We start from the raw sequence: 24466 nt of genomic DNA on the forward strand, positions 1-24466 counted from the left end.
AAAATGTATTAAATTTTTACCTCAACTAATGTATTGTGTTTCTACCCATTAATAACAATAATAATAGTAACTACTTATATAGTGCTTTAAGGTTTCCAAAGCACTTCACCAATATTCTCATTTGATCCTCATAACAACCCTGGATTAGTATCCCCATTTTTCAAATGAGGAAACTAAGGCAGAGAGAGGTTAAGCAGTTTGCCTAGGATCACACAGGTAGTAGATGTCTGAGGTTGGATTTGAACTCAGATCCTCCTGACTACAGGTCCAGAGTTCTAACTTCTGTACCACATATCTGTCATTACTAAGGTGCTTAAGGATCAGACAACACAATATTCCTAGTTCATGGTAGAATGCAAGGATTCATAGGAAAATCAGAATGTTAGGCAAGGGATAAAAAAAGTTAAAGACACAAAGGTAAAGAATGAGAAAAAAATTCAGAAAAGGTAAGTGAATGAAAAATAAGACTAGGAAGGATCTAGAATCAAAAGATTAAAAAAAAAGAAGCACAAAAGGAAATTGACTAATCTTAGAGAAAATAGTCATGGTCACTGCTTATGGCTCAGGAGGTCTCAAGTAGGTTTTAAAGAAGGCTAACTCTATTATTGAATTTGTTAACATATATACAAAGATGGTCTTATGGATAGGCAAAGGAGGCAGGCACCAACCTAGAATAGAATGGGGTGTGTAGTTAGAAACTTCCTCGTGTCTAAAATATCATCCACACCAACTGTTCTGGTACTTGAAGTTTCACCATTAGAGACTCATTTATTTGGGTCTGATTAAAATACAAGAATTTTCCTAGAAGGGGAAATGCCTTAAGCCATCATCAACTAGAATTTTTCAGGGATTAAGTAACAGCTAGCTGACAGTTAATGTGAAGTAGGGTTGAGGAGCAAGTAATATGAGTGTGCTTAGGATGTAAAATAGGGAGAAGAGCTGGGGAAGACAAAAGACATGTTTTCTTGCTTCACAGATTTGCTTAGAGTTAGCCCTGATAACAAGGGGTAAAAATTCTAATTAATATCTAACAAAGCTTCAAGGAATAAGGTAATTTCCCAGTCATCCAAATCCCACCCCCTTTCTCATGCACACACACACACACACACACACACACACACACACACACATGCACACACACACACACGCACACACACACAGTTTTAACTTATCTCTCCCTCTTCTCCCATATCCAATAAGTTATCAATTCTTGTTGATTTTACTTCTCTTACCTATCTCCTCCCCTATTTCCATTGCCAGTCAAGATCTTCATTATCTACTGCCTCAATTTTTGTACAGCTTCCTAACTTGGGTTCAAAAAAATAAACTTCACAAGCAAGAAAATGATTCTTGTGGAACAGATTTTGGGGGTTTAGTGGTTTTTAGGCTCAACATAAGACAACAGTTTTTGTTCGTTTTGTGTGGCCAAAGAAAGTGATGCTATCCTAGGGTGAAGTGACCAGAACAATAGCGTTAGAAATAATTGTATTCTTTGCCCCAGTTACACTCTGAGGTAGGATGTTTAATCTGGGACGTCACTTTTTAGGAAGGATAAAGACAAGTTTTAGGGACTCCAAGAGGGGACAAAGAAAGGAAAGTCCTACCTCTCTGACCTTGGACAGGTCACTTAACCTCCATGGATTTCAGTTCCATCACCTGTGAAATGAAAGCTCTTATTTCTAACATTCCTTCTAGCTCCAGAACTATATACCTATATAATCAAGGAGAATTATGTATGAAATGATTCAAGAACACTACAAAAGAGTCTTGAAATAAATTGCTGTATAAAAACTATTACTACTAGGTGAAAGGTGGAGAGAGGACTGGGGAACCTGCCAGTGGATGATCCCTTGAAAGATCTAGGGATGCTTATTTGGATAAGAGATTCCACACTTCAAATATTTCAAGGGCTCTATCATGTCAGAAAGACACTATACCTGTCTCTTTGAAGCCAGAAGACAAATGCAGGAGAAATAAATGGAAACTAATGAAAGACAAGTTCAATGTAAGGAAAATACTTCTTTATGATAAGAATTATTACTTTTAGTTCAAAACTGCAATGGACTGCCTTGTGAGGTTTTTCCATAGAAGTTGGATGACCATTTTCTGTGACTGTTACAGAGGCGAGATTTGATGAGGTATAAGTTGGATTCAGTACATAGTTCATATGGTCTCTTTCAACTTATATGATCTTATATGGTCCTACATGGTCTCTGTCATTCCATAGTCTCCATGTCTCCAGGCCCTCTCTCCTCTAATCCACCCTTCACAGAGCCATCAATCATCTTTCAAAAGCATGGGAGCGACCATGTAACAGACTTTCCTAAAAACTTTCAGTGACTCCCCCTTAACTATAAAATTGACTACAAATGCTATAAAAGGAAGAGATTGGACTATCTCATGTCTAAGATTTTTTCCATTTCTCCAACTTCCATAGGCTGCCATTTAAGGCACTCAATGGTATGTCTACAACCTACACACAGAGGGAAAAAAAAATGTAGTTAGAAAGGAACTCAAGCCCAACACCTTATTTTACATATAAAGAACCTGTAACTCAGAAAGGTCGTGTGACTTGCCTATGATTTCCTAAGAAATGAATCATAGAGTCCTTGACCATTGTAGTGAAAGATTCTTATGTGTAAACATGATGGCATTCTTTCTCTTTGTATGCCCAATACTTTGAACAGAGTAGGTATTTAATAAATGTTTTTTGATATGCTGAATTTTGTTGAATTGTTGAATTTTTGTTGGATAATTGAGTGCTACTCAGATACTTATCATAGATAAGGAATTCTTCCTTGTTTTTTGTGAAATCCAAGGATGATTCTATTTATCTCAAAGGGTGATATAAAAAGATAGACAGACAGATGGATAGATAGGTAAGTATATTACATATATACATATATATATACACCTCATATACATATATATATACCTCATATATATATATATATATATATATGTATACATATATGTATGGAGCCAGCTAGCTGGCTCAGTGGATAGAGCAGTGGGCCTAGGATCAGGAAAAACTGAGTTCAAATCTGACCTCAGACTAACTGTGTGACCCTGGGTAAGTCATTTAATTTTTGTTTGCTTTAATCTACTAGAGAAGGAAATGGCAAACCACTCCAGTATCTTTGCCAAGAAAACCCCATGGACAATATGGTCCATGGGGCATGAAGAGTTGGACATGATGGAATAACAACAATAGTCGTGTGTGTGTGTGGATATGTATGTATATATGTACATATGTATGTATTTATAAGCATATGTGGTTTTGAGGAGATTCTAATTAGTTTTACTTTATGAATTTGACACATAAACAACTATAAAACATTAAATTAGCATATGATGCCTTTAGAAGTGGGAAAGGTATAACAGAATTCATAAGAAGAGTACCTAGAGTATGGTCACAGGGATAACAAAGGGGAAAGGGGGGGATGGAAAAAGAAGAAATGGAAAAGGAAGAAGAGAAAGGAGAAGGATCAGGAAGGGGGAGGATAAACTAAAAAAAACATTTGGGATCCATTTCCTCATGCTATGATATAGGAATACAAAAAGACATTTAAGACTATAACTTTGTCCTGTCAAACCCCCTGTGACAGTGGGCTCTGTTTAATGATGACTCCTTCTACCATCAAATTACCATCAAAATATTTCCTTTGTAGAGTAAAATAAGTCCTACTTGATGGATCCCGTCTGGACCCCTTCAAATCTTCCTTGCTGCTGGCTCATTCTGTTTATATTCTTTTCTCCCTCTCACAGATGATGATCAAAGGAAGATATGAGATGTTTCTTTGATTAATCACCCATCCCCACCCCCACCCCTGGTGTGTTAGAAATTAGTGTCATAGGAAGTTTTCCCTGACACATTTTAGTGTACCAACTGTTACATCAGGAAACGATGACAGAGCAACCTATCAGTGACATTTCTTTGAGAACCACAGCAAATGTTGGAATAAATGTAATGCTAGTTTAGTATTCATATTTTATGAAGAACATTTATTGTAGGTTTGTGGAAGGTGGGGTGGATATGAGTGAGTATAGTCATGCCCTCAATCTGCCTTGGGCATGAGATTTTAAAAATATTATGGAAGTATAAAAAAAAAAGTCACAAGGTGCTGTTCTCTGTATTTTAACCGCGTATATACACTTTACATTCCATATCTCTAGAAACTGAAATATAGGAGACATTTGCTCTTGATTTTAGAAATGTAATTTAGAATTGAGAGATGAATGTTAGAGCTTCATTTGTCTGAGTCAGATGGAATACTAAACACGAATAACCCATGTTCTCTATAAGTTAATACTATTATTCCTTTATTTGTCCTACTCTGTGCAAGCCATGCCATGGAAAGGTCAGAATGAAAGGCATGCTTTGTATCTCTGAACAATGGTATGAGGATAGAGGATTTTGTGTGCTGAGATCATCTCTGAATCAGAACTGGTAGGAATAAGCTTGGGTGGCTTTAAGTTGAAGTATGTGCCATAGAAGAGGGACAACCAGGGAATAAAGGCATTTATTTCAGGTCTATAACATTCACAGCATTAAAAGAAGACATTATAACATTGAATTATGGTGTGGTTTCTTGATTCACCTTTGCTTAGGCCTAAAGTTTTTAAATCCTAAACCTGAAACTTAAAAAGAAAAGAACTATTAAAATTAAACTTTCATTTGCAGTACATACAAAGAAATATACGATTGAATGAACATGACAGATAGTAAGATTACCACTTTAGGTTAGGTGTTTGGAGGGGCAGAGAATGTTCAGGAGAGCCACAAGGGAATATAGTTTTCACTTGAGCTGTTGCCATTGCTGTCATTGTTGTTTGTCCTTCTTGAAGAGGACCAATGACATCACAAGGGTGATGTCTTCATTTGTATGTGAATTGGATTTAAGTGAGGCAGAGACATGCAAAGTGTCAGTCTCACTCTCAACTCCAGAGTCATAGAAGACCAGTGGCAAGACAAAGGTCAAGATGACTGGTGATGGCCCATGACGCAATGGGTGACCTTGGCCTTTCTAAATTAAGGTCTTTCCCAGGTCTCAGTTTGTCTGAGGCGATGCCCATTGAGTGACCAAGGGCTAGCTGAGTTGAGACAAAAGATGGCTCAATTTGTCATCATAGAGATATCAATCTAGGAGAAAAAGACCCTCATAGTTATACGATTTATGGAAAGTGAGAGGACTCTTGCAGTTATTAGCCAGGCCAATGTTACATGTGTTTTCTTGCTGATGATACTCATCAATTATGTGCACGTACTGAGGTTGAACAAGCCAAAGAGGTCATCCCAGGGATCATGTGTTTAGAGTTCCCTTAGAAATTCCAAAAGATTCCAAAGATTTGATGACCCATTGCTTGAACTTTTAGGGCATGGTAAAATTTCTGACTGCTTCTAGCTTTGTGGTGGCTCAGTGCTGCAAGGACTGGACATTTAGCATGAGGAGGAAAACTCAGAATGGGCCCCTTAGGCTTCTACCAGCCCAAGATAGGAGGGTGGAAGGGAATGGAAGTGTTATGACTATTAAAAGAAGAAATAGTTTCCAGTTTGTTTTTTCACTATGATTCTCCCTGCTTATACTCCTAACCCTTACCCCACCCCCAAAGTCTGAACCTTTCAAATATTTAGAACTCTTCCAAAACAGAATTCAGTGTCTCATGAGGTGATGTGTTTACACTTCTCTGGAAGTGGCTAAGTACAGATCAGATGCTCATCTAGCAGGAGTACCATTGATGGGGGATTCTTTAACTGAGTAGGTTAGAATGGGTAACGCTAAGGTCCTTTCCAACTTAAGATTATAATGACATCATGCCATTCTCCCTCTCTGTCTCTCTCTCTTTCTCTCTCTCACAAGAGGGACTCTGGGCAAGTTGCTCAACCCTGTTTGACTCAGTTTCCTCATCTATAAAATGATCTGGAGAAGGAAATAGCAAACCACTTTAACACTTTGGCCAAGAAAACCCCAAATGGGATCACAAAGAGTCAGACACAACTGAAATGATTGAATCTCGAAGATTAGTGATTTTACTAAATATGATCCTGAACCAAAACCCAAATACGGACGTTTCCCCCTACTCTCTGATCCCAACCTTTAGTCTCTATTTACTTAGAATAATAATATGGGGGAATCATAAAAAATAAATACAGAACTTAGAGAAGATGTCTATCTAAGCATTTACCACGAGTGAAAATCTGCATAGTGTTATGTCAGTATGGATCATAAATCTAGAACTTGAAGTAACCTCAGGGGTCATTAGAATCAACCCCCTTTGTTATACAGATGAGGAAGCTGAAATTCAGGGAAATCAACATGACATAGATAGCGTCAGAAGCAGAATTTGAACTCAGGTCCTCTGATTACAGAGTCAGAACGCCTTGTGCAATTTTGCCTCTAAAGAAATACTTGATGGAGTGTGAACAGGCAATGTTCAATCTTCCCTTTTGTGGTTTTTGTTCTACTTTCATTCTTATCTACAACCCGAACTGCTCTAGAACAGGTCTAGCATCTCCCTTTTTCATATTCTCCACTTCTCTTCCACCTACTCCTCTGTAGTTTCTCAAATGCCAGAGAGATTTGCTCACATTTTTAAACATCAGTATTTTCTATTGACCAGGCTCCTAGTAATATTCCATGGCAGGAAAATATGAGTCATGAGGTTCTACTTCCAGGACTGGGGTGGGAGGTACGACTGTAATATATAAAAAAAATCTTTTAAAAATCGCTCTCATTCCAAGTATTTTCTTCTTTCAGAAGCCAGTAGACTTCCCCTCCTATCTATTTCCCCATATAGGAAGTACTCTGTTCTGACTCATAATTCAGTACTCAGTCCATTAGACCATGGCACCTAGTAGAGGGTGGTATGCATCTCATTAACGATAGCTGCCAGTTATTAATGGTTAAGCACAGTTCAGTGATTACAGTAAAACTTTAAATATAAGCATAAAGATGTGTGTGTGCATGTGTGTAGGCTGCAGTGAAATTTAGCTCTAATAAAGTAGCTGACTGAATATTCATATTTAACCTTAGTTTTCTAATTAACCTGCAAAGTACTGGCTATAGAAAATTAGCTGGGGGTAACCTTTACATCCCATACCCTTGGTTAAGTTGGCGCTTTCCCTTGCTCCTTCCCTAATGCTAAAACTTGAAACTGAATGGAAAAATCTTTACAGAAACCATGCTGACAATCTGCAGACAAATTGTAGCATGTGTGATTGGCTTTACGAAATGAGTATTAACATAAATAAATAAGGTGGGTGGTTGGGGTACCACATTTTAAATGATTCATGTCAAATTTCCTTCCTCTTTGCCTATAGATGACAAACCCAAAAGAATTTCCAAGGAAAATTTAGTTTTCAGCTTACCACTGCCCACCCCCCCCCTCTCCACCCCAAGCAAGAAACAGGCTGATTTATGGACACTATGCTCCTGTGTTTCCTCATCTCATTAAATGATGCAACTTTCTGCTTTCCCCCCCAAACAGCAGCTGCTAACCACAAGGCCAGAAACACCTCTTTTAATTAAATGCTCATTTTACTTTTCCTAAGGGAAGAGGATTATAGAATTACTAGTGAAGATTTACTGGTCTCCCTACCCTCTCCCCATCTTCCCCAAACACCCATCCTCCATGTCCTATGAAGTGACAACCATCCCATCTGCCCAAGAAGTGATGGACACAGCTTCTTAATCATACAGTACACTCTGTTCTTGGCACCTCGAAACCAGAACGATATCAACAAATTGGATGGAATTCAGAGAACAGCAAGAAAAAATGATTACAGAGACAGAGGCATTGACTGATGAGGAGAGATGAAAAGTCAGGCTGGGTAACTTGGCAGAGCAATAGCTGAGGTGGGGTACAGTAACTGTCTACAAGTGTTTGAAAAGTATAAACACCCAGGGAGGAGAATGAACTGTTCAGAGCAGCCTGTGGAATAATTGGGAGTAAGTGAATGAAGCTAAGGAAGAGGGAAGGAGGAAGAAGGAGGGAAGGAGGTTGAGAAGTGGTATCGGTTTATCAGGTCAACTCTTAATGATGAGTCCCAATAAACAACAGAATCCTCTCTTAGGGGAAAGAAGGAGTTTAGAGCTCATATTTTTGAGTTCAGCTCTACTCCGCCTAATTATGTGGGCTCCATATGTGTAAACAAAAAGCAAGGTGCCACCTACAACCCTTGAGATACAATGCCTTTGTCCCAAGAAACACAGGTATTTGAATTCCCATTCCCTTCAGACTGTGCCCACTACAGCTCAGACCAAAGAACTGAATTATAGGTTTTGAGGGAGCATTTGATCACCACCACTCATGCCTTTTTTTATACTCCTGCCTTCTTCAGGGGTAGATAAAATGTAAATTGCTCCCATCTGCAGTGAAATGGTAAAGTCTTTGGTGCTGGGTACCATGTAGCTTCCCATTACTCTGTGGTGCAGAGAAGAAGCATTTGATCGGATATCCGAGGTTATTGTTGTTTAGTTGTTTCAGTGGAGTCCAACTCTTTGTGACTCCATTTGTTGTTTGTTTGTTTGTTTGTTTTTGACAGAGATACTAGAGTGGTTTGCCATTTCCTTCTCCAGCTCATTTTGCAGTTGAGGAACTGAGGCAAAGACGGTTAAGTGAATTTCCCTGTCACACAGCTAGTAAGTGTTTGAAGCCAGATTTGAACTCAGGAAGATGAATCTTCCTGACTTCAGGCCCTGTACTCTGTCCATTCCTCTACTTACCTGCCCCCTGGTATCAGAGGACCTGGATTCAAATCCTATTTTTTATTCTGGATCCAATCTTGGACCTCCCTGGACCTTAGTTTCTTCAATTGTAAAAGAAGAGTATTAAATTAGATTGTTTTTATATCCCTGTCAGTTCTAAAATTTAATCTTTCAATGACTCTTCTTTCATTCTGTCACCCTATTCACGTACTTAAACCTTTCCCTTAAATTATATGTTTATAGATTTAGAGTTAGAAGGGACCCAACCCCCTCATTTTACAGATGCTGAAAATAAAGCTCAGAGAGGTTAAATAATTTGCTCCCCATCACATAGGTAGTAATTAGCAATGTTGGACCTTAAGGCAAGTTGTCTGACTCTTAATCTCACTTTCATTCCATGGCATGACAATCCCTCTCTAATCCAACCTGGAACCTCATCCATCTTCCCTAAAAATGATGAATAATAATGATAGCCGTCATTTCTATAACACTTTATAGCAAGTCACTTTAACATGCTCTCATTTGAACCTCAGTTCTGTGAAGTAGACCTGGGCATGTATCATTTTCCCCAATATGAGCAAGAGAAAGAGTTACTACCAATGGTTTTATCTATGTAGGAAACTCCTGGTGTGGAACTTCCTTTCACAGATACATATCTTATATGTATCTTAATTTATATTTCCTAAAGAATTGCCTTGGACCACCCAAGTGGAGAGGTTAAATGGTGTGCCCCTGATCATATGACTGGTATATATTAGAGGACTTGAACTTGGGTCTTTCTGGCTGCTCTATCCACCATACCACACTGTCTCTCATCACCATTTTACAGATGAAGGACCTAAGGATCAGAGAGATTAAACAACTTGACCAACATCACAAAGCTATCACGAAGTAAATGAGAACTCAAACTAACTCATCTTCCTACCCCAGGTTCAATGACTTTCTGCACTGGACTGCAAAATCTGAAGTTACACCCTGTGTCAGGGGTATTTACATTTCTGTAGAAGGCAAAGTCAAAGTTGTTAATCTGATGTGATTTTTTGTGTGATAGGGAAGACTCCTCCTCTCTCTCTCTCTTTCTCTCTGTTTCTCTGTCTCCCTCTCTTTCTTTCTCTTTCTCTCTCCACCTATCTATCTAAGAAAGAAGCAGTCTGTCAGAGGAAGGAAATGCATATCTATTAAATTCATACATAGAGCCAGGCACTATACTAAGAACTTTCCAAATATTCTCTCATTTGGTCCTCACAAAAAATAATAGCAGATGTTATTATTATCTCCATTTTACAGATGACGAAATAGTCAGACAGAGATTAAGTAACTTGTCCAGGGTCAGAAAGTTATTAATTGTCTAAGGCTAGATTTGAACTTCTGTATTCCTGACTCCAGGCTCTGCACTTACTGCAATATAGCTGCCTTGCTGCGTCTGTAGTAAAGAGCTAAGCTAAGAGGTGGAAAGATCTGGATTCAAGTCCCACCTAATACCAGTACCTTCTATGTAACCATGCAACCCTAGGTATAGGCTCAGTACCCCAGGCAACTCTCTGAAAGAATGTTTCCAAGATGGCACTGACCTGCATTGGTTAAGGAAGCTTCTTATACAAATAAAATCACAAGTCAGGTAACAAGGTGTTACAACTTTCCCTGAACTCCTATAATCATACCTTATAGTAAGACACTCAGTCAGCATGTGTCTAAGACTGACCCTGCCAATAAAATCATTGGTAATGGCAAAGTATCCAAATTTCTTTTGGAAACTCTCTTAAATTTTATGGAAAAACATTACAGAGTTATTCAAAGTATTTATAAAGTTCCCTGATAATTGGCATTTGATTTAAACCCCTCATTTCATATGGCATTAACAGTGTTTCTCCGGTTAATAAAGCATGAAAATAAAACTGTGATTTTATTTATTAAGATTTGCTAATATTTTACTCATTTCAATTCAAGCTCAAACAATTAGCTGTAACCTTGTTTCTAAAGCCAAGCCTCTCTGATAATTACCAGCTGTGTGACCCTGGGAAAATCATTTAAACTCTGTCAGCCTCAGTTTCCTCATCTGTGAAATGATCATAATAATAGCACCAGTCTTGTGGTGAGTATCAAATGATATAATATATTTAAGGTGCTTCATAAACTTTGAAGCACCAGGTAAAAGTTAGTGATTACTATAAGCTATTATTAATCTATGATATCAACATTTACAGACTGACCTCAAGTCTTAGTTCCAAAGGGTTTTTCCTCAACAGTATAGAGGCCAAATAGTGAATTGGTTTAAAGAAGCAAACATTTATTGTCTGCAAGGCAACTCACCTATACACTCCAACCATTTGAGCCACAGAGAAATCAGCAGTCCCACCTGTCTTTGAAGCTTCAACTTCAAAAACCAGCAAATAGATACTCAGAGGAAAAAAAAAAAAAAGCTGAGGCTGCTTCAAAAGCAAAATAAACAGAACCAGAGGGTATAAATCCCTCTGCTTCAAAGAAAGCCAAACAGAGAAAACTAAGCCAGTCTCCTTAGGGAAAACAGCCACCCATCAACCAAGGAGGAGTTTATAGGTCATGTATAGATGAGCAGGGAAGAGATCAAGATGAGCTGAATCATCTCAGAACTTTAACAGATCTAGATTAAACAAAGGATAAATCCCTTTTGCAATGATTTCACTTTTCAAATTCATTCTCACTGCATCATGGAGTCTTAGAGGCTATGTAGTCCAACCTCCTACCTAAGGCTGGCCACCCCTTCTTTCACATCCCTGAAAACCAACCATCAAGTCTGTCTTTGAATATCTCCAGGGATAGGCCGTCCATTTATTTTGCTGGAAGTTCTCAATAGGATAAAAATCCTTCATTATATTGAACTGCAATTTGCCTCCCTGTAATTCTCAGATATCGGCCATAGATCACTCCTCTAGAGGTCCATGGGATAAATTTAATCTCTCTATCTGAGGACACTCTTTAATCAAAGGTAATATGATTGAAATTATCAAATAATCATCAATAATCATAATAATCAAAGGTAGTATTATGTTCTCCCATCTTCCCTCCTACTCAAGTATCCACCCTCCACTTAAATGTTCCATTTTCTTCATCTCTTCCTCATATGAACAATTTTTCCATACCCTTCACCATTATAATCACCATCAACCAATTTTAGTTTGCCAATGTGTTCCTTAAAATTGGTCCTCAGAACTAAACAGGACATTTCAGGTGTAATATAATAACTAACATTTATGAAGCATCTTAAGGTTTATAAAATACCTTATGGATATTATCTTATTTGATTATCACAATAACCTTGGGAGATAGGGACTATTATGCCCATCTTGCAGATGAACAATTAGGTAGGTGACTTTTCTGAGCTTATGCATCTAAGTGTCTGATGCAGGATTTGAAAGCAGGTTTCCCTGACTCCAAGTCTAATGCTCTAATGATTACATCGCCTTGTTACCTATATTAACAATGTAATGAGATTGTCATATATTCTCTTGTTCTAACCATAAGGGCAGGAGTTCTAAATCGTTTTGTGTGTCAGGGATCCCTTTCACAATGTGGTGAAGCCTATAGACTGCATCTCAGAATAATGATTTAAAATTCATCAATTAAATACTTAGAATTTAAAAGGAAAGCAAACAAATTTAAATAAACACGTATATTTCCCATCCAAGTTCATGGACTCCATGTTAAGAAACTTTGCCCTAAGATTCCGTGCTTTAGAGAGACAGAGGGGGCTTTGAAGTCATGTACTCTAACACACTCATTTTATAGAAACTGAAACTTGTCCAATGTCATGTAGACTGTAAGTAGCAGAGACAGGAATCAAGCCCAGATTTTCTGTTTCCAAATTAATTTCTCTAGTGATACTACCTAAAGTTACATTCATTATTTTTTTCATCTGTTGACTTATCTTGCTCTTGTAGTCAACTAAAATTCATGCCTTTTCCCCCCTACTTGGACTATTATCAAGCCATACTTCTATTATTCACTTACATAGTTACTTTTCTGAACCCATGTTCAGGACATTACAATTAATTCCAATTAAACTCCATCTTGTTAATTTATGTCCTTTTGTCTAGCCCATCTATTTGAATCCTGATTCCATCTTTCAATTCTTGAATATCACTCATCCATATTTCATGTAATCAACATATTTGATAAGCATGGCAACTTCATCAAAGTCACTGTTTTAAAAAAAAATTGAATAGGATAAAGCCAAGGTAAGAATTCTACTATATATATACACTGTGACCTCTGTCTGGATTATCAATAAGCCATGTTCTTTTTGTATGTTTACTCAAACATTTTCAAATCTTTTTATCTATGATTATTTCTCCTTCCCTTAAGTAGCCTCAAGTAACTCATCAATCAATTAACAAACATTTATTAAGTGCTTCTTACATCTAGGTCCTATGATAGGTAGTTAGGACACAGTGGCAAAAATAAAATAGTCTCTATCCTCAAGGAATTTACCTTCTAACAGAAGCCAGTTACAAATGGGGAGATTTATTCACAAATTTCATCATTTATGTGTCTATTTTTATTCGTCGCTGTTGTCAATGCTTCCTTCCAGATTACATCTTTCAAAATAACCACTCCCCCCACCAAGTTTCCACCATAGTTACAGTTTTTCATCTTGTCCTTGGATCCAAGAAGTCCTAGTTAGATGGTGGATGAATTAGACTTCAAAAATTAAATAATGCCTGCCCAGCTTGAGATATGCTTTATTATCTCCAGTTTGTAGATGAGGTAACAGAAGCTAGATGGCTTGCCCAGAGAACCACTTTTAAATGGTAGAATTAGGATCTGAATGCCTTACTTCGACTCCTACATTCTCTCCATTGCCCCTTCATATTTGTTGAATCAGTCAATGTTTAATTTGCGTATTTACAGATACAGCATAGTAGTTTCAGCGGGATTTTAATTTAGACTTAATGTGGTATTCCCAATCCATCTGTTAAATTGCACTGATTGTTTCTCCAGCTCATTGCAATGAAAATTGCTATCTATGTTCCAGGTCAGGCTCATGAGAAATCTGCGAGATGAGATGTGCAAGAGGACAAATAAGCATGAAGTGAAGTAACAAACAACTGAAAAGTAGATATCTTCCAAAGTTGGTGATGGTGATTAGTTACCACGCTAAGCACTCAGCTCAAACATAAAGCTGTACTATAATTTGATTCTCTACATGCAGATTGAGATGCAAAATTGCTGGCTTCATCTAGAATTGCTTGGTTTTTCTACTTGATTCTTGTAGATTGTAAGCTCTTTGAGGGCAGAGGCTGTCTTTTGTCTTTTTATTAATTGTATCCCCAGTGCTTAGCACAATGCCTGGAACATAGTAAGTGCTTAATAAATGTTTATTGGGTTGCTTATTGGATTGTAGAAAAGCTAATGTCTTCCTCTGTACATCACTCCAGAACACAGGAAGCCTGCTTACCTGATAGGGCTGCTATGATGGAGGCACTGTGGAGATATTAAAGCATTATGTAATTGTAAGTTACTATTGAACATCAGTGCCTGGCATATATGTATATATGTATACATACATATATATAATACATGTGTATACATGCATATATACACACATGTATATATGCTATGTAAATGTTGGATGTTATAATTATTATTACTATGCAAATAGAACCATACTAGAGATTGCCAGGAAGTATATTTAAAAAAAAAAAAAACGCAAGATAGAGGGCCCAGCTAGACTGAGCACTGTGGGAAACCATCAAGGATATGTTGATACTCTTATCTCTAGATTTTCTTAGCACTGAGGTCTGATGATTTCCTCCTATGTGTCTGACTATTTCTTCTCCATCTCCTTTGGTGACTTTTCATCCATGTCAAGCCCTCTACTCTCCACTCAAGGGAGGGAACCCCCTACCAGAAATGCAGAAAAGAGATTGTTCTGCAGCTTAGAGTCTTAGAGATTTGCTTGGGGGCACTGACAGGCTAAGAAACTTGTTCACAGTCACACAGCTAATATGTATAATACATAATTAAAAATCTAATATGATTCAAGAGTCAGGAGTTGGACCTGGGTCACCCTGATACAAAAGTTATTTCTCTATCCACTACATCTCTTGTAGTCAATTTGATTTAATATGATCAGAGAGTCACAAAATAATTCTATAAGGGGATTAAATTCCAATATGTAGGGTAGAGTATGTGTTATGTTCATAGTCAAAAAGAGGACAGTAAAGATGTCAGAGGCTCTATTAACTGTCCTTCAAAATGTTATTTACTTTAAAATGAATAAGGCTTAAAACTTAAAAGAATTAAAAATGAATAAGGCTTTCTCTTCAGGTATGGGCATATTATGAGATCCCCTTTCATGTCCCTTCCTACAACCTTCTTAAGCATCACAAAGTTTGCATCTTCCTGGTTGAATTTCACTCTCCAGAAACTCATATGGCTGGACTTTCCAGTCTAGACATTAGTAAAGGGAGTCATTTTTGTTAATCCATGCCCTTATTTGTCTTTACAGAGTATTTTTATGCAATAAAACACCTGGTGTGAATCCATCTGGGCAAGTTTCATTACCAAGATGCTTTTCTTATTGCTCAAGATTTTCCCAGTGTGGCAGCTGCACATATTTCATAAAGTCATGGAAAGTAATGGTGGAAAAGACTTGCCTAAAACAGGAGTGTGTGTATGTGTGTGAATATTTGTGTGTATGTAATACCCTGTGCCTACATTTCATGAAAGTTATAACTTTCTAAACCAATGTCAGTGTTCTCATATCTCACCCTCCCAACCTAATTGCATATCTCTCTCTCTCTCTCTCTCTCTCTCTCTCTCTCTCTCTCTCTCTCTCCCTGTTTCAGCAATACCATTGGTCAAAGAACATTTATGAGGAATTTATGTATAGAAGTATTTGGTCCTGAAAATCCATGAGACCTCTCTCATACACTATTCGGTTCAATCCAACAAACTATTTTCTTTTTTAAGTATGGCACTGTGGTGGTTATTGGAGACACCAACACAAAATTAAATACAGTCCTTGCTCTTCAGGAACTTACGGTTGAATATGCAAAAGCCACATGTGAGAAGACATGTTATAAAGATTTATTTTACTTGGAATTAGGTCCATAATCTGTGTATTACATGAAAATAACTTGGTTTTCCCTAAAAAGGGTTGGGGTGGGAGGCAAAGGTTAATAACCTACACTCTTTTTCATTCATAAGTAGCCTGGCTTTACTTAGATCTTCTCTATAAACATATATAGTCTAAAGTGAGCAGATGAATTTGAAGACATTCCTCGACAGATTTTCCTCTTTGGGACTACTCTAAATCTACAGCTTCCTAACCTTCTGACTGACATTGTCTGGGAGGCGGCAATGGTATAGTATTAACTTTATAGCAGAGTAATTGTGTTCAACTCTCACCTCTGACATATCTATGACCTTGGACAAGTCTGGATCTCAATTTCCTCATCTGTAAGTGGAAGGGTTTGAATCAGATGGCCTTTGTATTCACTTCCAGATTATCTATCTATCTATCTATCCATCTATGTATTTATGCTATGACTTCCTTGGCCACTTTGCTATCTAGGTAGTGTGATAAACAAACTCTTTCAGAGTAAGGATTAGAGATTTGCTCTTTGTATGTATAACCCCATCAACTAGCACAGTACCTGGCACAAAGTTGGCACTTAATGAATTCTTGTTGACTGATGTAAGGGAAAGAGCACTGAACTGAGTCAAAAGACATAGGTTCAAAGCCAAATTCTGCTACATATGACATATAGGACCTTGGATAGAGCATCTGACTTTCTAGGCTTCAGTTTCCCCATTTATAAAATTAGGAGATTGCATTAAATTTTCTTTTAAGATCTCTTCTGGCTTTAAGTCCTGTAAACATTTAAACACTAGTAAATCTCCCTTCTACAACTATTTCATTATAACACAAGATAATCTAACTCCTTCCCTCTCCCAGAGTTCATCACACATCCTCTATCCTCCTATTCTGCCTTATAGAAAGTTAATTGACAAGTAATTCCCCATGTCACACAAAGAAGTAAATAGATGCTATAGCTAAGGAGGAATGTTTGCCCAGGTAGCATTGGTGGATCAAAATGGGGAACCTATTGGTTACCCTATCAAAACACATTTCACAGTGCTTTTTTAGGACTTTCTTTTTTTGGGGTGGGGGAAGGCTAGAGAAGGTTGAAGATGAAGCTGTGCACAGTAATCCTTCCACTTGCATAGGTATAACTTGTTTCTTCCTTGCCAAAAGCTTTGCTAAGCTGTTTGTTTCACTTTGAAGCAGTGAAACAAAACCCTTCATCTGGCGAACACATAAGGTCTAAGCTTCAAAGTGGCATTAGGGAGTTCATTCTCCCTTAGGATTTAGGAGTTCACTTGGATTCCAAGGGAGTGTACAGGAAAGTGGCAAATGAAGTCTCTTAGTTTTCTCTACATCTGAGAGAACACACTGTACTACCTTCTGAGCTCCTCCAAGGGGAAAAAAAGTTCACTGCAGATTTGTCAACCTCTTTAAAAAGTTCTAAACAGATTTTCAATTTGCCTGCCAGCTATGTGCCTATGTTCTATTCTCTTGTTACCAAGCAGCTGGGTGGCAAGGTTAGAATACTATCCCAGAAGCCTTCTAGGCATTCAACCATTATTCCTTGTGGGTAATCTTATTTTTTTTTCAGTTTTCTTAGAGAAGAAGAGAATGAGGAGAGCATGATAAACAAGGAACAGCAGTCTGCCCTCCCTAGAAGTACTACCTAATAATCTGGTACTATAGGAATGTAACTTAGTGGTGGTAGTCCAACCCTGCTGAGTGTGGAGGCTGGTGGAAAAATGCTACCTTGCACATGTAGAATGCCTTTGAGAAGAAAAAGAAAGAAAGGAAGTATGAAAGAAAGAAAGAAAGAAAGAAAGAAAGAAAGAAAGAAAGAAAGAAAGAAAGAAAGAAAGAAAAAAAGAAAGAAAGAAAGAAAGAAAGGAAGGAAGGAAGGAAGGAAGGAAGGAAGGAAGGAAGGAAGGAAGGAAGGAAGGAAGGAAGAAAAAGGAAAGAAAAAGAAAGAAAGAAAGAAAGAAAGAAAGAAAGAGAGAAAGAAAGAAAGAAAGAAAGAAAGAAAGAAAGAAAGAAAGAAAGAAAAAAAGGAAAAAAGAGAAAAGTAGGAAGGAAGGAAGGAAGGTACTAAGAGGCAACATGGTTTCATGTATATAGCATTGACCTTGGACTTAGAGGATCTGTTTTCAAACCCTTACTCTGACCTATGATGGTTGTATTATTATGGGAAATACAAGTGAATCACCCAACTTCTAGGTGGCCCCAGACAACTTCTAAGATCTTAAGTTATAAACGAGTTTTCAATCTATATCAGTATAGGGAGATTACCTATAATTATGAAATCAAAAGTCTAGATCAAAAGAACTGTAGGAATGTTTTATAAGGGATTATTGTTCAGGTGTGGTTTGGAATAGGTAACCTCTGAGGGTCTCTGCAGTTCTGAGATTTTCTAATATCTAAGGCCCCTTCCAGATCTAAAATTATCTAATTATCTGCTTCTCTGCCGTATGAAAGAATGCATGAGTTCGTTCTCTCTCTCTCTCTCTCTCTCTCTCTCCCTCTCTCTCTCTCTCTCTCTCTCTCTCTCTCTCTCTCTCTCTCTCTCTTTCTTCCCTCCTCTCACTGGTAATTCCTCAAACAGATGAAAACATGTTCCTAGACAAAAGCAAAGCAACAAAATAAACATAATGTCCTTAGAAAAGAATAAACATGATGTCCTTAGAAAAGCAAAGCTGCTTTACGAGTGTGAGTTCTCTATGAAGGGAGATTAGTCAACAGTTTTGTGTACCTTGTATTTTTCAGACTAGCCTAGCGTCTCTGGCAGAGAATGTTTACTGCCCAAGTCTTCCAAGGGAAGCTTGCAATTATGACAGATGATGGCCCCAAGTGCACTTTTCACTCACAACAAATCTTTTACTGAAAGAACACCTCTCTACATCTCAGTATAACCCAGGAAAGCTTTGCAAGCACCCTAATTTATGAACTGGCTTTCTCCAGATCTAGTCATAAGAAACCTATCTGGGCCCTGGCTAAAGATCAGTCTTGCTGGGTGTACATCTTCAGTAGAGGAAAAAAAGATGTGAACCAGGAGAAAAGAGAAAGTAGAACTGGCTCACTGAGTTCAGCTGGCAGGGGTCAGAACTGGCCAGTTTACAATCAGAGGACACTGGGTCTGTTCACTGTCTGTGGCAGTGCTGATTGACTCTGACAGGTCAAGCCAGTAGGTTTCCAAGAAGGCATGAGAACATCCCTTTTATAGCCAGCATCTTTTTAGCCTTTGCATTGTATAATTGTATTTCCTGTCACAATGTTCCCTTGGCATAGGGTCGCTTTTTCCATATCGTGCTTTATTTTAAAGAAGGACTTCCTCTGCCCTTCCATTAGACTCCCTCTTGGAATGTGAAAGTTAAAATATCATGACATATTATGGTTTGTAACAGTAAGGAAGAGTAGGGGTGCAGCATGGGGTATGTATGGTCTGGCCTATGTGCTCTGGCAGCTGACAGCTTGATTTCTGGAATCTATAATCATGCCAATCAGCATGGCCTGCACAAAACCTTTTTAACAACCCCAAAGCCAAAGGCCCCACTTGATGCCACCAGCTTTCCTTTCAGCACAAGTCTTTCAATTAGGCAGCTTTGTGTTCTTTCTCACTTAGTATTATGATGGTTATTGAGGCTGATGCAGAATAGTCTCCAAGAATATGCTTCCTCAATCCATTCCTTCCTCCTACTCAGCATTGTTGCTAAAAAAAAAAAAAATGCAGACAAATTCAATGAAGGTCTCAGGCTAGATTTGTTTTTAAGGAAACATTTCCTTCTCCCTCAACTTTTTCTCTGAGACTTGAATTACAGTATAACATAGCTCACCTCCTTGCAGGCAGTAGATAGATTATGAATTTGGAAGTGTAATAGCCTGACTCTGCCACTTATAAGTTGTGTGACCTTGGACAAATTGGTTAAATTCAAGTTGAGAAGGCAGAAGTAAACGATCTCTGAGCTCTCTCAGGCCAGATCTAAAACACTGTAACCCTATGCTATGTCTATGGCACTGGGCATTTATCCTGCTAACAAGAAAAGATTTGGACAAAGGAAGGAAAGAATTACATTCAACCAGAATTTATTAAATAACTACTACATGCAAAAAAAATGGGCTAGGTCTGGGAGATAAGAATATTAAAAAAAAAACATTTATTAAGCACTTACTATATGTAGGGTGAGAGGTAATATCACCATAGTGTTAAAAAACTGGCTTCTGAATCAGTTTTCATGTCCTTCTACAAATCCCATCACAGGTAAGTCACTTAAACTTTTATGACCGAGCAACTCTTCAAAACTCTAAATTTGGGTTTTTTAAACCTTATCTGTTACTTCATTAGTATATTGTTCTTCCAATGTGAATTTCCCCTACCAATGTATAGCAGCACTTTTCCGCAATTGAGAGTTTTACAGAGTTGCATGAGACACAGAATGCTGAATTGATTAGCCCAGAGCTATTCAGACAGAATGCAATGGAGATGAGACTTGAAGCCAGGTGATGCTGCCTCCAAGGCCAGCTCTGTAGCCCCTATACTATGTTGCCATAAGCTCTAAGTTCCCTGCAGCAAGGATATCAGAGGTCTCAATTATCTCTCTACTCCCTACCCCACAATGTACAAAACATTTGGAAACATTAGGGTTACAAAGATAAAAATAAAACAGTTCCTGTCTTCAGGCAGCCTGCATTCTATTAGGAAAGAAAAATATATGCACAAGAACATTGATACCTAGCCTTCACAGGGCATTGATTTTCACAACAAGAGGAAAAGGAGTAGTAGTAGTAGTGGTAGCAGTAGGGGTAGTGGTGGTGGTGGTGGTGGTGGTGGTGGTGGTGGTGGTGGTGGTGGTAGTAATAGAAGTAGAAGAAGTAGTAGCTAGATGGCTCAGTGGATGGAATGCTGGTGCTGGGTCTGGAATCAGGAAGACCTGAGTTCAATTCTGGCCTTAGATACTTACTAGGTGTGCGACCCTGGGCGAGTCACTTAACCTCTATTTGCCTTAATCCACCGGAGAAAGAAATTGCAAAGCACTCCAGTATTTTTTTTCCAAGAAAACCCAATAGACAGTATTGGGTGCTGTGGTCCATGATGTCACAAAGAGTCAGACATGACTGAAAGATTGAACAAGTAGGAGTAGGAGGACAAGGAGGACAAGAAGGAGGAGAAGAAAGAGGAGGAGGAGGAGGAGGAGGAACAGTAAAAATAAATATCTCATCTTATCCTCACATTGACCCTAGAGGTAGGTGCTGCCATAATCCTCATTTTATATACGAGAGAAACAGGTTAAGGAACTTAGCCAAGGTCATAGGTAGTATCTTAAGCAAGATTTGAACTCAGGTCATTCAAATGTCTCTGAGTGATAAATTTAAAAATACCTATATTTTGAAAAACCTCCCCCTCAGAGACACACAGTCATATACTTTTAAAAGACCCTACAGATTAGACTTCCATAAATAGCATTTATATTATAGGCTGTGACTATTAAACACTTAAACGGCTGCCTGGTTTTATTTTTTCCAGGGTAGAGCTACTCTCAAGTTATGCGCCAAACACGGAATGACTCCTAAGTTAAAATAATAAAACTGGCAGGTTCTTAGACTGTTAGAGCTGGAAAGGGACCTTGGAAAAACTTGTGAACTGTTCTTTCATTCTACGGGAGAGGAAATTAAGGTTCAGAAAGGAGAGTCGTTTGCCCAAGGTCACACAGTTTGCAGATAGTAGACCTGAAACTCTAGATTCCAATGCAATGCTCTTACACAAGTGAAGACGCGTTCATTAAAACGAGCATGGGTCTATGAGTTGACTTGGTTTTGTCTTGCTCAATTTCTGCTGATGAAAAGAGGGAACGACGAGCTCCGGATGCCGAAATCTCCTTTTCTCAGGTATGGCATCAACAATGAAAATGCATGCTTCACTCAGGCAAGCTCTCCTGCCTAGGAGAAGTGTCCCTGAGAAGACTATGAATTGTTTCCGTAATATTTCAATTTGTGACCTTCCCTCAGAGACAGAGAAATAAAAGAAACAATTAGTGCCCATTATGATGATGTTTTGCATTATTTTTAATATGTATTATAATTTTAGTATGCTATGCACTGTCTTTAAAACTTTGACAAGAAAATTCTGTTAAATAAATTTCCATTCTAAGTAAAACAAAGCTAATTTTTAAAAGCAAAAGTCAAAGAGGAATATATAAAAAGTGTCTACTTTGCCAATAACTAGAGCCTTCTTGTTCAGTCATTTTTCAGTCATGAATGACTCTTCATAACCCCAGTTGAGGTTTTCTTGGCAAAGATACTGGAGCAGTTTGCTATTTCCTTCTCCAGCTCATTTTACAGGTGAGGAAACCGAGGCAAACAGGGTTAAGTGGCTTGCCCAGGGTCACATAGCTGGTTAAATGTCTGAGGTTGGATTTGAACTCAGAAGGGGGTTTTCCTGACTCCAGGCCTAGCACTCTGTGCTTTATAGCACCACCTAGCTGCCCACGACTAGAGCCAGTGGAGGGCTAAATATGAATTTGTGGGTAAGTAACAGCTAAATGATACTGGTTAAAAAAAAAATACTGGACTTGGAGTCAGTATACCTAGGTTTTCTATTTATTAGTTTTGTGATTACAAGATCACTTAATCTGTCTGACCTTGAGCCTCCATTTCTCCATTTATAAAACAGAGATAGTAATACCTGCCCTGACTAACCCACAAGATTGTCATAAGGATAAAAATCAAAAGGAAGTGCTGTGTCATGGTACAATCAGTTTGGTTCACGAGCTCTGAGTCAGTCTTGACAAGGACCCAAAGGGGCTGTGCGATCATGAGTAAGTCCATTAAACTCTCTGATCCTCAGTTCCTTCTTCTGTGAAATGAGAATTATAAAATACATACTTCCTGACTCATAAGGTTGTTGTGAGGAAAAGTACGACCTAAATAAAAACTATAATTGTATTATAGAATTATAATATATTATAATAATGTATGTGACAGTGCCTTGTGACTGTAAAGTTCTGTACAAATGTTATGTTTAGTGAATAGTATTCTACCAAATGCTCAGAAATACTTAGTAGGCCTGACTGTAGCTAAGGAGAAACCCCCAGTTTAAGGCAAAAGAGATAAACAGAGAAAAATGGATGAGAACTTTAGGTAGAGCTTCTCTCCCATCACTTTCCATGATTAGTGGGAGCCTGATTTGGAAGAGTTAAAAGAGCGTCTGTGACTTTAGGATGAGGGATTCCTAATAGACCCCTTTGGCAGTTTGGTGAACTCCATAGGTCCCTTTTCAGAATAATGCTTTAAATGCATAATTTTTAATTGTATGATAACAAAGGAAACACATTATATTAAAAACACACAATTTTTAATAACAATTTCATGGATACTAGATTAAAAAATCCTGTTCTAGTCCAAGAAAATCCTCAAACAATGGATGAATCTGACTCCTCTGTGGAACATCCCCTGATCACTCCAGATTAAAGAGATTCTCATACTTCATTTGTTTCCCCTATGCACTTATTATCTTGAAACTTGTGTTATAGTTGTTGATGTACTTATATCTTATCCTTCCTCCTGAATACGAAGCTGCATATATGCCAGTGATGTTCAGCCTCACCTTTTTCAGGCCCTAGGATAGTGGATTGTGCATGGTAAATATTTACTAAAATTTTGTTTAATAAGGAAGGAAGAAAAGAAGGAAAGACAGAAGGAAGGAAGGAAGGAAGGAAGGAAGGAAGGAAGGAAGGTAGGAAGGAAGGAAGGAGGAATAGAGGGAGGGAGGAAGAGAGGAAGGAAGGAAAGAAGGAAGGAAAGAAGAAAAGGTAGAAGAGAGGAAGGGAAGAACAAAGGAAAGAAAGAAGGAAAGAAGAGAGGGAGAAAGGAAAGAAAGGAGGAAGAGAAGAAGGGAGGAACAAAGGCAAAAGGAAGAGAGGAAGGGAGGGAGAGAGGAAAGAAGGGAGGAAAAAGGAAGAAAGGAAGGAAAGAAGTAGGGAAGGAAAGGTGGGAGGGAGGAAATCAGATAGATAATTTGAAGAAAAAGAAAATGGAAATCAGTGTTGGACCTTGATAAAGCTACGCATGGTACCGTGCATGTTTATGGCTGCCTTTGATTCTCAGAGGGCTGTCTCAAGATTTTCTTCCAGACATTCCTTTCGGTCCCTAGACGTATCTCTCAGATGTAGGTATACACTTCTCTTCCCGCACCACCCAACTCCTGACTTACTTGTTCTAGCCTTTCCTGGATTGCACCCAGACTCTCTTTATCATGTCTTTCTTTTCTAAGCACTTTCTGTCTGCCCACACAGTCTTTTAAGCTGTTCATTGCTTTCCAGTCTTTTCTAGCTGACTTGCTTCTGGTCATTTAATGTGTTCCCTCCTGGCTGCCCCAACAAACGCCAAATCATACTGCCGCTTCTTCTGTCATGTTTTGTGAACTTTCTGAACTTATTTCTCTCAAAGTTTTTGCATTTCCAACTCCTCTCCACAATAACATACCTCCAAGCATCTTGACTGACTGTACCCTCTGTAGTTCAAACCATTTTGTTTAGTAAACTCATTTTTATTTCTAAATTCCACTTTACATTCTGTTGACCTCTTCCTCTACCAGACAGGGTAATGTAAAATACACATGGCACAGAAGATTTTTTGTCAGGAAGTCATTGATGGTGTGTGTGTGTGTGTGTGTGTGTGTGTGTGTGTGTGTGTGTGTGTG

This window comes from Vombatus ursinus, unplaced genomic scaffold, assembly GCF_900497805.2.
Source record: "Vombatus ursinus unplaced genomic scaffold, bare-nosed wombat genome assembly UNPS02001419.1, whole genome shotgun sequence".
In the NCBI taxonomy this organism is placed as follows: Eukaryota; Metazoa; Chordata; class Mammalia; order Diprotodontia; family Vombatidae; genus Vombatus; species Vombatus ursinus.